General features: G+C 38.6%; 1 pseudogene; it reads right to left on the bottom strand.

Annotated features, from left to right (window-relative positions):
* Positions 1-582: 582 nt before the first annotated feature.
* LOC100055476 (T-cell surface glycoprotein CD1c3-like) lies at positions 583-3,163 on the bottom strand (annotated as a pseudogene).
* Positions 3,164-13,894: the final 10,731 nt, after the last annotated feature.

Consider the following 13,894-nt stretch of genomic DNA (forward strand, 5'->3'; position numbering starts at 1 on the left):
AAATAGGGAGAAATTCTGGGTAAGTTGGAGGTAGTGATTGACAATAAGGGGGAATGTTCAAGAGACAAAAACTAAGAGAGGTAAAAATGGAATGTGAAATAAGAAGTTAGGAAGAAAGGAGGAAATACAAAGACCTCACCAGCGCTTCTTCAACCATAATGCAAGGACCATCAGAAGCATTAGGAGCACTATCACTGCCAATGGGATCAAGTTCACAGAAAGGTGATGTCCTGTCAATATTGGAGAGACACATACATGGCACTTTAAACCCACTGCCAATTCTACTTCATCCATTAATTTCCCTGCCTTAACATGTGCGTTAGGTATGAGTCCCATCAATCATCCTATTTAGTCATTCTATTCCCCTCTCTGCTCAGGGAAGGGGTCCTCATCTCCCCCCAAATCTCTCACATCTGAATGTCCCTCATGTTCCAAACCTATTCCTGGAATCAGCTGTATTCATTCCTTCTCAATATCTCTCTCATTTAGTTCTGGTATCATGAAACTTTTCTCTGCCCTGCCCTCTAGGTTCAGAATCACCTCCTCACACTTACAGATTTAGTCTTACTTACCCCAGTAGAGAATGATGTCTTGGTCTCCTAGACTGCTGTACTTCACACGGCAACACAGGCCAGCTGCCTCCTCAGGACATGAAAGGTATTCAGATGAAGACTGTAACACAGCTTAGGGACACATAATCCAAATTGCTATTCATGTATTATCCTCCTCTAGGAACGTCTCACCCACAACCCCTCTCCCTCTTGAGCTCTTCCTTGTCCTAACTTTGAAGGGGATGGTTGGAAGGAGCAAGACTTGGAAAAATCTTAGAGGAAGGGGTTGGACTAACCTTGCCTCTGGAGATCCATCTTCCCTGCATCAAGCAGATTCAAGACAAATTGGGAGCAGATGTTTCTGATGAGCTTAAACACTGTTTCCTTGATGTCTTCATACTGGTTGACTAGACCGCAGACCCTCTGGGCCCTACTCTCACCTTCTGGAGATGGTACCCATGACATGTTTTGCAAACTCAGGAAATCTGTTCCTTGATAAGTGACCTGGAGGAAGTTTTTGTGGTCTTTCCAGAATGCAGCTCACAACCAGCTGTCACCTGTAATTCAAAGGGATCTGGGAAAAGGGAGGAAGGAGAAAGAGAGATTCAGGAAAATGTGAGAGGAATGTTATAAGAACTTAGGGCCTTTAAAAAAGTGAGGAAAAATGTTTTATGTGGGTGTGAGAGTGAGTCAAAAATGCATTTGATCAGGAACAAGGAAGATAAAAAGTGTTGGGGTGGGGAAGGGAGCATGAGGGATAAATGCCAAGAATTAAGAGTTTGATTTGAAGAAGTTGAGGAGAAATGATTGGTGAGGCAGATGATATAGGTTAAAGGAAGTGATAAGAGAACCCATGCAAGGAAAGTGGGAGTACAGCATTCCAGGGTGCATGAAATGGGTCATAATAGTTGTTCGACTATGGACATAGACCTTTGAGGAAATTGAATGGAGGAAGAAATCATATTTTAAGTAGTCAAGCACAGAGTGGGACAATTAATTGCATGAATCTGGGTTTTAGGCCATAGAAGAGAGACCACTGAGGAAAGATAAAAGAGCACAAGAAAAAAAGTGTCCAGAAGGAGCAAGAGCCTAGGAAATCTTGAGGAGTCAACGTCTGGAATAATATCCCCAAATTTTATGCAAGAAGATTTTTATGGTGGGATGGGAATAATGAGAAACCGTCCAGAAAGGTGTGACAATATTTCCCCGAAATAGAAGAACCTTCTTAAGGATCCCTTTAATTGAGTGGATTGAATTTACATTCGAACTGCAATTGACTGGCATAGTCTTGAATCTCCCAAGTTAATCCAATGAAGTAGAGATGGAACAGCAGCTCCAGGTCTACTAACTCCTCACTGCTGAAGTTGCTCTAGGGCCAGGTGTGCAGGACAATCATTCTGCGTTATTCACTGTCCCAGCCATGAGTCTGCAACTCACCCAGCCAACCCAAACCCTGAATTTGTGCCCAGGATTGGTTGGCAAAGGATGAGATCTGGATGACATGGAACAAGAGGTGTTCCTGGACCACTATGAGTGGTAGAACTTCAGGTGTTTTAAGGAAAAAGAGAAGCAGGAAGGAAGGAGAGAAGAAATAAAGTGAGCAGTTACTAGAGAGAAGGGAAAGCTATGTCTAGTGTAGGGGAGGAAGACATTTCCTCTTCCCAAATGGGGGTTCGTCTGGCCAGAGAATGAATTAAATTCACATGAGACAGAATAGCAAGAGAAAATTAAACAAAGCTTTATGAGGAACCATGGCCCGGAGCCTTTCTTCCCGAAGGAAAAAAGGACACCAAAGAAGTGGGGTGCACAGAGTGGTTATATACCCCCAAACAGGGTGTTTCGCACGTGATTGAAATGTCCCTCCCACAATAGTCACAAGATTGCCCTGTCGGCACAGTGCTTGATGGACACGGCAGGTAGTGGTCTGCTATCTCGGTGGGCGTAGCAGGAGGCAAGTCGATTGTCTGGAGCTGGGCGGTCACAGGTGAGCACTGCAATCAGTTCCCAGCCTAAAGAAAGATGCTTAATCTTTAAGGAGATGCCAATGTTGGGGGTGGGGGGGAAGTCAGTTACAGGAGGTTACCAGAGAAGCACAATAAAATGCAAAATTTAAGTCCTTGTCTTTGGTATTAAGAGTTTCTAGAGAGAAGGTCATCTCCTTTCTTCTTCCTGGTACAGAGAGGGAGGCACCTTTTACAGATAGAGATTTACCTTACAAGTGTAAATGTGTCCTAACAAAGGGCAAGTTCCAGTCCTCCTTCCCTGTCCCAGTTTATCAAAAGCAATCAGCCTCAAATAATCCTGATGCCAAACAGACATATCTTGGGGTGGCCAATTTCAGGTCCCTACACTAGCACAACGATAACATTTTCCTAACACAGGGCCTCATGCTCTACCATTATCCTTCAAAAGAGTAAAGTGGACCTGGAAACAGGAATGCTCAGATTGTAAGCATTCTGGTATCCTTAAAATCCAGATCCATTTTGAGAAAGTCCACCATACTCTAACCAGATCTACCCAACTGGGCAGCTGACAGATGTTCTTACAGTCTGCATTGTCACCACCTGAGAAAAGAACAGCTAGTAACTCAAGTTGCAGAAACAACATGTCATTTGCAGATTTTTTTTTTTTATTTCTCTCTGTTTTCAGCAAACCAACCCCTTGGTTTCTGTATTCTGACTTCCTTCTTCCGCCAACAGAAAGTCTTCCCACCAACCACTGACTGCAACAAAGAGAATCTGCTGCTTCCCTAAACCTTGGGCCTCCTACCTGATCTCTCACTTCCCCTCCAGCTCTGACCTAATGCTATTCTCTCCTGTCTGGATTCCAACCACTTTCCTTACCCTAGCCTCAGACTGTCTACTTGCCTTCCTCAACTGCCATGGAGAAAGTTGTGTGTGATATTGAAAAGTCACTACTCCTCTCTGGGTCTTGCATCTCATCTCTAAAATAAAAAACAGAAACTACATGTTTTCCCTGGGTTCTGCCTGTTTTAACAGATCACAATTCTTCCAGTTTCTCCACTCAACTCTGCCTCCATGTTCCATCATGTCCCTTCTTCAGGACATTCCATTCTACTCCCCTCCTCTTTAATATCCTAGACATATCCTCTTTCTCATTTCCCCTCTTATTTCTCCACCTTTCTCATTCCTTGATTCTCACTGGCCCACTTATAAATTGGAAAATTTTCTTTCCCAAATCTCTTATGGTTTCCCCATGCAACTGTATAGACTATAGCCAGCATTCCATTATCCTTAGAAATGAAATTGCAGCCATCCCAGAGTGCATGGGATCATGAAAAATATAAAAACTAAGCCCTCCTATTGAGTTTGATTCATATATTCACTCACCAAAAAGTCACTCAATAAAAGCTTGATACCAGGTATCTTAGTAGGAGTGGGAACATACAGAATTGACAATGTATTCATTCCTATCAAGGACCTTTAAGCTACAGAATAAGTATATTTACCAAGAATTAAAACACATTGTGATGATTATCATTTCAGTTTCTGGAATTGCAGATACAAGCTTGCTCATAGCAATATTCTCTAGAGAGGCAGTTTGACTGCCTAACCCCTCAGGTGTCCATAATTTGAAGTCTTGGAAGAGCAGCTTGGTTTTCAACCTGAGGGCTAAACTTCTGGGCAGTGTGCAACAGTGTTGGATTATAGTTTTCAGAAAATGCAGCTTCTCGTGTCGGTTCATACAATGGAAGACATTAAAAAGTCTATGTAGAAGTTAAATTTTGTGATCTGATAAAAATACTGTGTCAAAAAGGGTAGCATTTGTTAGTATTTGAATTTATTTAAGTAGTCTATTTGAGAAGTAGTCAGTGATTTGTCAATGGTCCTGACTGGTTAATGTGTGTGAATATGTGAACACAAAATCTTTTTAAGACTCAGACAATATGTTCATTATCATAATATCCCTTTAATGACTTTGAATAATTCTCTGAATGCAGGGGAACAGTAACTTAAAATCCCATTTTTAGCATTATTTATTGTTCAGATTATCAACATTAATAATGAGGCTGGAAGCTACACTCAGTGAGCTCTTTCTATTATGGTCACAGATATTTAGCAATTTCTATGAACTAAAAACTCCTCCATGAACAATAAATAGTTTAAGCCCCATTCAAATCTCTCACAAGCACCATATTTCATCTTTGCCCAAATCTTCTTGTCAATGGCAAACTCTTAGTTTGTGGTTTTAGGAAGCTATTGGCAGATAGAAAGCTTCATGTTTATTACACTTTTCTCCACTAGCTTAGAGGAAAAACACAATCTTCCTACTCCCTTGTAATTGGCTTAGGGTCACGTGACCAAGTTCTGGGCAGCAAAGTGTGTGTGCTGGAAATGTAAGCCACCTCCAAGCCTGACCATGTAAAATATCATATCTGATCATCTTGCCCTGCAGTGCCAGCTGGGAGGACACCTGTTAAAGACAGCAGAGCTGCAAGACAGAGAAGGGCTGACTGATCTACACAAAGTTTGCCTGCATGAGAAATAAACTCCCTTGTGTTTAGCCTCTAAGATTCTCAAGTTTATTTATAACTGCAGCACAACCTAATGATACTGGTTAATATTATAGAAACTGTTAATTGGGATCCTTTCCCTCCTCCTGAATTCAGAATCAAATGAGGTAAAGATATAGAACATACGATACGTGGATCAAATTGTCAAGTTTAGATAAAGCTCCTAGAGAATTTCCCTTAAGTGTGTAATCCAAGTAATCTTGCTAGTATTGAACTCTAAATGAAGTGGCCTTATTCACGGTTATAAGCACATTATTTATGTCCTCTCAAAATTCATATAATGAAGCCCTAACTCCCAGCATGGTTGTGTTTGGGGATGAGGCCTTTAAGAAAGTAATTAAGGTTAAATGAGGTCCTAAGAGTGGGGCCTCATAAGAAGAGAGACGGGAGAGTGAGCCCTCTCCTCTCTCTCTCTTGCTCACTCTCTCTCTCTCCACACTTGCACAGAGGAAAGATCATGTGAGGACATATCAAAAAGGCAGCCATCTGTAAGCCGTGAAGAGAGCCTTCACCAGAAACCAAATTGTTTTGGATTTCTAGTCTCAAGAATTGTTAGAAAATAAACTGTGGTTTAAGCCACCCAGCCTGTGGTATCTTGTTATGTCAGCCTGAGCAGATGAATTCTCTCACTTAGTCAAGGCAAAGCTGGAAAACCCCTAAGCTTCCCCACCTGAGGGTCTCTTCCTGTGTGAGACAGGGCACGGAGGAGGACACGAGAATTGACAGTTCTGAGGGGAACTTGGCTTCAGAGGTAAAGAGGGGGAAGAAGTTATTGACATATTTCATACCCAGTTTCTCTCCTAGACTCACCAAGGAGATAATCCACTCTATTTTCATGGGAAAGAATAAGGAGTGGGGATAGAAACAAAAATTATTTAGGGAAAATTCTCCTTTGAGGGAATGAGAAGAGCAGATAACAGCCCCATCCCATGACATGGCGATACCCATCCAATCGTCCAAACAGAAACCCAGAAACCTGCATTCTTTGGAAACTTACCTCTCCTTGACTCCCCACAGTCACCACGTCCCTATGTCATTTCTCTCCATAATTTGTAAAATCTGCCTCTTCCTCTCTAACTCCACTGACATTTAGTTCTACTTTCATCATGTGTGACCTAGATTACAACCAAAATAACTGAGCTGTGCGTCACAATCCAAATCCTCTCCAGATCTCTTCAGCACTCTGCTCCAGAGTTGCCAAGTAAAATGTAAACCTGACTGTGTCAAGCTCATGATTAAAATATTTCAATTATTTTCATGAAAAATAAACCAAACTCCTAAGGATGTCAGTTTAACAGACAAAGCCTCATCCAGCTCAATTTCCAACAGAGCGTGTAGGGGAGGTAGAGGGGAGTGGATTCCATGAGAAGGGAAACTGACAGACTATTTGTACTGGTGAATACTTACAAACATAGATCCAAGAATCTGAAATTTACATAAAAGGCAATGGGCAGAGAAGGAGATTGTTATAAAGGTCATCTAGATACACACAATCACAAAAGAATAATCTGAGATGCGTGGGACATCCCATGATTAAAATCTAGCCTGAGTAGAGGGTCCTGGGTATCCCGGGGGAGCCCAGTGCTCTTCTTCTGTCTCCAGCCTTCTCCAGGCTCCTTCTGCTTACTCCTTTGGTGTTCAGGCCAAGGGCATCCTCATGTTCACCTTTACCTGGGCTCTTAACTGACAGTCCCCCAAGGTCACCTCAGGGGGTGATTTTTCCTCCCCGAGAGAGAGAGCTTTCCTCAGAATTCTGATGTCATGTCCCCACCCCACACAGTTTCACATTCCATCATCCCTCTCTCTGCCAGCAGAAACCTCACCCTCTGCTCACTTCCCTATTTGAGAAACCACACTGCTTCCCACAACCACATGCCTTTTGCTGGGCCTTTCATTTCCCAGGAAGCACTTCTTCGAACTATTTGCTCCTTTTTCTGGCTTCCAGCAGCAGTCCTTGCCTGTAATCTGTGTCCTTCTCCCTCTCACATGTACAAGAGTGGAAAGGGTCCCATTCTGAGGGCAAAATACACGCCTAGATGGACCACTTACTAGAATGCATTGATTAACACTCTGGGTCTCAGTTTCCTTCCCTGTGAAATGACTGGATTGAAACAACTTGCTATTCTCTAATTCTGCTTCAACTTTAACATTCTTTGGGGTAGTCTGTGTTCACATTCATTTTTTTGTACATAGTGTTTTCTTTCTCTGATCATCCATATTATGTGTCCATTTACAGCATGTCAATATTTTCATATTATCAGGGTCCCATGGCATTCATAGTTATATATTTTAATCATATTTTATTTTTGAATACTTTTTTTGTATCAAAGTATTATTAAGGAGTTTTCAATTCTTTTTCCTATTAACATATGATGACTCTGGTGATCTTTTACTCATTCTCATTCATCAGGTGAGTTTTTCATCGCTGAAAAATTTTCAAGATAAATAATAATAATTATAATAACAATACATATGAGATTTTTTAAAAGGCAGCTATAATCTAGTTATTTTTTCACCCATTGAAAAAATTTGTGTACAATAAATGATTCCAAAACTTCTATCTTTTCTTAAACTTTTTACTAAGGTATAATGAGCATTCAAAAAGCACACAATAGAGAATTATAAAAGATCATTGAATTATCACAAAGAGAACACACCTGTGTTATGCAATTCAGGTCAAAAAGTAGAATATCACAAGCACCTCAGAAGACTTATGCCACTCCCCAAATTACTCCATCTTTTATCCCTAAACAAAACCTCTATCCTGAATTCCAACATCACAATTAGTTTTTCTACGCCTTTGTAATAGTTTGCCTTCTCCCTAAGGAATACCCTTCAGCATTTTCTCATATGGTGACAAATTATTTCAGTTTTTCTTTGTCTAAAAAAGAAGTATTTATCTTCAATTTTGATGGATATTTTCATTGACAATAGAAATCTAGATCTTCAGTTCCCTTGTCCTAGCATGCTGAAAACAACATTACATTAATTTCTGTGTTTAAAAAATTCAGAAGGCAGATGATGATCAAATTATCACTCATCTCTAAGAAATTAGTCTCTAGTCTCTGGTTATTTTTAAGATAGTCTCACTATCTTTGGTTGTCAGTAGTTTTGCTATGATGTACTTAGTATGACCTACTTTTTGTTCATTTTGCCCTGGATTACTGGAATATTTGACCTCCATTTTCTCTTCTGGAGAGATTCAGCCATTACTTCATCTCAACCATTATCTACTCCACTTTCTCTTCTGTCATATTGTGATTCAAGCTACACATATGTTTGACCTTTTAATAGTATTCCTTCAATTGCATACTTTGTCTTTTTTATATTTTCCAAACTTTTGTCCCTACGAAATTCAATCTGGATATACTCTTCTAATCTATCTTACAGTTCACAAATTCTCTCTTCAGTTGGGTCTTATCTGCTATTATAGCCATCCATTCATCGTGTTATTTTTACTGCTATCATTTTATTATTCTACACTAGAATTTCCTTTTGTTCTTTCTTTAGAGATTCCACTTCTGTGAAAAAATTCTCGATCTTGTTTTTATCTCCTTGGATGTGTTAAGCCTATATATTTTAAAGTCTATGCCTGATAACTCCATTATCTAGGACCCTGGTAAGTCTGTCTGTTTTCTGTTCTCCTTTATTTTAAAGTTTTGTTCATTTTACCTTGTCGCTTTATATTTCTGGGGTGGGGATTTGCTTTGTTTGTTTTTGTCTTTGAATGTTGATCATTTATGTTTTAAAAATATAGAAATAATTTGAGGCTTAGGATAACGTTATCTTCCTCCAGAATCATTTAGAGGCATTGGCAGCACAAAATTACCTTATTAATTTCAAAGATTAAGATACTCTGAAACTTAATTGCAGTCTCTGCAAAGGTTACTCTCCTTTTGCTTCACACGTAGTCCTAGGATGCAGATTTTTAAGATCATAACTCAAAATTCAGACCCCAATGATATCATTGAAGATTCATGAGTCTGCTGAAAGCTTTGCTTAGCTTCTCAGTCTCTTCACCTGCCACTCATGGAATCAGTAGATGCCCCAGGGGAAAAACAGCCCCAAATACAGGGTTCACCTCTGTGAGTTTCTGTTTCTACCAGATGATGACCCAGTAATTCATCTTTTCTTTGTTGGTTCTTCAATGCCTTGAAGCAGATTTTATTTTATATTTGTCTTGCTTTTTCTAGTTGTCCTTGACAAGAGAGCTGGTCCAAATTAGGTAGTCTACCATTTCCAGCAGCAGAAGACCTCCTGTTTCTTTGCTAATTGTTTATTTACAAAAATTACCATCCTTTCATGGGTAAAGCCACAATTTGTGTCTCAGAAATCTAGGCAATAACACAGCTTTTATAGACAAATTGAGACTATATAGTGGGAGGTGACTCTTGAGCCTGGGCACAAGTCTCATGAATTCAGGGTTAGTTTCTTCACAGATCTCCTTCTTGATTGTGAAGCCAGTTCAGAATAGCATGGGAGATGAACCACATTTCAAACATTTCATCTAGGCTGCATGCCTACTCTAAACTGAAAACCAAGATAAAAATTAGGTTTTTCTGCCTAATGCTTTAAATTCATTCCTATTTAAGAGCTCTCTGATTCGTTTAGTAGAATCTTTGCTTCAGCCATTGCTGCTGAGGCAGCCTAGTTGAAGGTCAGTGCTTATAGAATTTCATGCACATTGCCTAAGTTTGCTTTGGCTTGGTGGCCTGAGTTTTCAATACTGACTTTGTTTGTGAGGCTTGTGCATTTATTTAAGGTCCAGCAAGTAAATCTCTCCTTCCACAGGAACATACTCTTGCTCTAGAGGATGTTGTGGCCAGTCACCAACATACCCTCTTAAGGACAAAAATTCTTATTCACTCAGCTTAGGGAGGCATTGGCTGCTGATTGCTCAGATGTTTCCCTATTCAGGAGTTGCCTTCAGTGAAAGAGAGTTGTTTTGTCCAAGGGAATGTCCCTTCCCTGGGGAGAGCACACATCAAATGTGGGAATAAAAAGGTACAGCGCCATTAGCTGTTCTAGGAAATCTCTGAAGGGCCATCCTAGCTGCAGAACTCTTTGTGAGTTTGATTAAATCCTCTGCTGCAACTGCATCACAGTTCCACCTCTTCCTTTGCTTAGTCCAGCCTCGCTCTCTTTTTTACAGGCGTTGCTCCTGAGAGCACTCCCTAATAAATGTTCTACATGTAGATGTCCACCTGAGTCTGTTTCCTCAGAAACTGACCTAAGACACTCCTCTGTATAAAAACAGCCAGTTGACTTGACAAAGCCATCCTAAGCAGCAGCAGTGTGCCACAGCAAAAACCTCAAAAGGATATCAGATGCAAAGTCCTATAACTACTTGTCCAGGTCACAAAGGTAAAGAGGTTGCTGCACAGCATATAACAGCCAGTTATGTTGACCCACATAGGCCACTGCACACCAACAAGGTCAAAATTCACGTGGTCATTCCCTAATTTCTAAAGCCAAAGATCATTTGTTTTGGCTCTACCAAAACATTCTCACAAATTACTTTGTTCTCCATTTCCACAATAGTTTTTTCTCCATAGCTCTCTTCTAACAAAGGCCCCAGTAGTGCTTTGTTAATTGTCTGCTGAATTGAATTTATTCTCCCAAACTACAGCCATCAACCTTTCATCTTATCATAATTAATGAAAATGTATGCTAAAAATTATTCCAACTTTGATTATAACTTCCTTGGTTATTATCTAGCTCTTCACTAGGTTAAATACAGGTGAAGTTACGTATTCTACTTTGGTTTTATCTCAGTAAAATGAGCTTGTAAAGAGCTACAGATAAACATTTCATGAATGAAAGCTGTCAACTTTTAATTGATTTTCAGCCATCATCCTGGATTTGTTAGGATCAAGTTTGGTTGAAAGTGATATAAAATTCAAATGAGCAATATCTTTAAACAGATGTGATATTTCTGTCTTGTGAAAAGACTAGAAGTAGGCAATTCAGGTTTGTTCTGTCATTTCCTTGGTCATAGACTCAGTTCTCAGTTTTCTCTTTTGTTTTGGGGTTTTTTGGATTTTTTGTTTTGCTCTTTTTCTTTTGATTTAGTTTGCTATCCTTGGTCCTCATTCCAAAGGTCATCCTGTACCCTGAGATGGTTGCCACAGGTCCTTCCATCAAATCCACCTTTTATACAGCAATAAGGAGAAAGGAAGAAGCTGAGCACACCCGCCTCCCACTGCTTCAGATCCTCTATTCAGAAATTGTACACCGCATTGGTCAACTGCGGTCACATAACCACAACCAGCTAAAAGGGTGGCTAAGACATGCAGCTTTTGTTCTTCCCAGCTAACCATAGGGGGTTGATTTATGCTAGAGGAAATGGAAAATAGATTCTGGGAGATGATCAGGGGTAAAGCCCCATTTGGCAGTTCGTCTATCCAGTTAGGTACATCAGTGTAGTTGGTAACCAGTTTCACTTGACTAAGTAACCTGGAAATATCATTGTTCAAAGCTCAAAGACCATAGGTGCTTTTCTCAGGACATGTTGCACACGAACTAAGGCTCATCCTTATTTTACATATTTTCCTGTCTAAAATCATTTCTGACATTCTCTCTGAGGTAGAATTGATTATGCGTTGGGGATGGAAAGACTTGTAGTTAGGCCAAGAAGTGCCTATATCTTAGAACAGAACCAGGATTATATCTCAAGAAGGATCTTTGTGCTTTACAAACCTGAGATTCAATCAACAGTTCTTGAGTAGATCTCCAAAAGCCACAAGAAATTTCTAATTGCCAGTTCCATCCATAGCTCAACTGATTATTAAAGTTCCTGCGCTGCGTTTAACAAATAATATAAAATTATTGTATGTAAGGCAGATGTTACAGTACATAATCTAAAAGTCACTGCTCATCAAAAATAATTATATTGGTTCAGCATAAGCAATATTTATGGGAGACCTAGAGCCTATTAATTCCTATAGATAACGTAAACCCCTTGAGATTGCCAGAACATCAGAGAGCTGCACACTGACCAGATCATCAGATCATGTTGTGCTGTGTAGAGTTATTTTCCCCATTATTTACTTTAGGCTAATATGGTCATCTTACTTTAAGAGACTTAAAACAAAAGCCCATGAAACTAGTAAAATTTACTGAACAAACTTTCCTCAGAACAGTTTACACTGCACCAAATAGTTCTGTACCAATGGAACTGATGGGACAAATTTTTCTGTGGCCTCAGGACCAGGAATAGATACACTTTTCCTGAACAAGTTATTTCTCTATACCTTCTAAACACTGTGAATATGTAGTTAATCCTGCCTTAATCATCTTATAGTCCTCTGAAAATTTACAACCCACATATAGCCAATATCTAGGGTATCATGATACATTTTTAAAATTTACTCCATTCTTGGCTTCATCAGATTTTACTAGCCATATATTCCCTTGAATTATATTCCTATTTATTATTGATATATTTTTAATATTATTTGCATATTTTTGTCAGTCGTTTTCAATCATTTTTGGAGCTAAAGTGTTATTGTGAATTTAAGCATGGATTTGTAAGCTGCTTGATGATTTGAGGAACTTCTAAATTTTTAGTAATAACTAGGATGCTGAAATTTTGTTTTAAGCTGTACTGTCACCCAGTGGTAAAATAGAGGCATTTAATTCCCCATTAACAGGTCATAAAGATATTCTCTGCATCATACACTACTAACTTTGCAGTATTATCTTTTGCATTTAGGACTTTCTTGTATTGTGAACAAATCTTTGCTTGTCGCTTTCAAAAATGATTTAGATATTTGTAGTCATTTATTCTCCCATATAATGTAAAAAATAAGTACTAAAAACCTCCAAAAGCCAGCTGGAATTTTAATTAGGAATTTACTGAAGTTATAGAATAATTTTAAAAGAGTTATAATTTTTTTATAATAACTTCTTCCATAAAACTCCAATTATTAGAAATACTCTAATGATCTTTAATAGTTTTTAGAATTTCTCTGTGGAATTCTGGTATACTCTTTTTTAGCTGATTTCTAGTTATTTTATAGAATTTGTGGCTATAATGAATGGTATCTTTGTTCTTTTGTTTGTTGCTTGTATGAAAAAGGGCTGTTGATTTTTTAACACTTAGTTTGTGTCTAGATTTTCATGGTGGCCCTAATGGTTCATTCTTTATTCTGTTTTCTAGGTAGAAGTCGTATCATCTGAAAAGAAATACTTATTCCCTTGAATTCCTTACAGTTTTATTTATACGTTAAATTTATCACTAGATAAATTATGAGCTCTCTTGTTATCCCCACTATTTTGCTATATTTTAATTTTCTTGTATATAGTCGTATGATTTGCAAATAATAATAATCTTTTATTTATTTCAATTTTCATACCTTTTTATTTTTCTTGTCTTGCTGGATTAACTAGGATTTATAGTATTCTACTGAAAAATAATGAGAATAGTAGCCAAACATTTTATTCTTGATTTTCACTGGAATGCTTTAAAGCTTTAAAATTAAATATATCTCATGTAATTTGTTTGTAGCTATGTTTGACCATACAGTGGAAGTTTCCTTTTATTCTGAGTTGTGATGTTTTATCAGAATGGACAATTATACAGCAGATTCTTTTTCTGTAACTCTGGAGATCATCACCTGGTTTTAATCCTTAATCTGCTGAAGGGAGTGATTCTATTAAGAGATTTTTAATGGTAAACAATCTTTGCATTCTATGGATAAATTTCACTTCATTTGATGCTGGGTTTTGTTTGCATATATTTTATTGGGATCTATATACATAACTTCTGAGTAAATATACATAAATCAGATTAGCTAACAGTTACTAT

The sequence above is a fragment of the Equus caballus genome, chromosome 5 (genome assembly GCF_041296265.1).
Source record: "Equus caballus isolate H_3958 breed thoroughbred chromosome 5, TB-T2T, whole genome shotgun sequence".
NCBI lineage: Eukaryota > Metazoa > Chordata > Mammalia > Perissodactyla > Equidae > Equus > Equus caballus.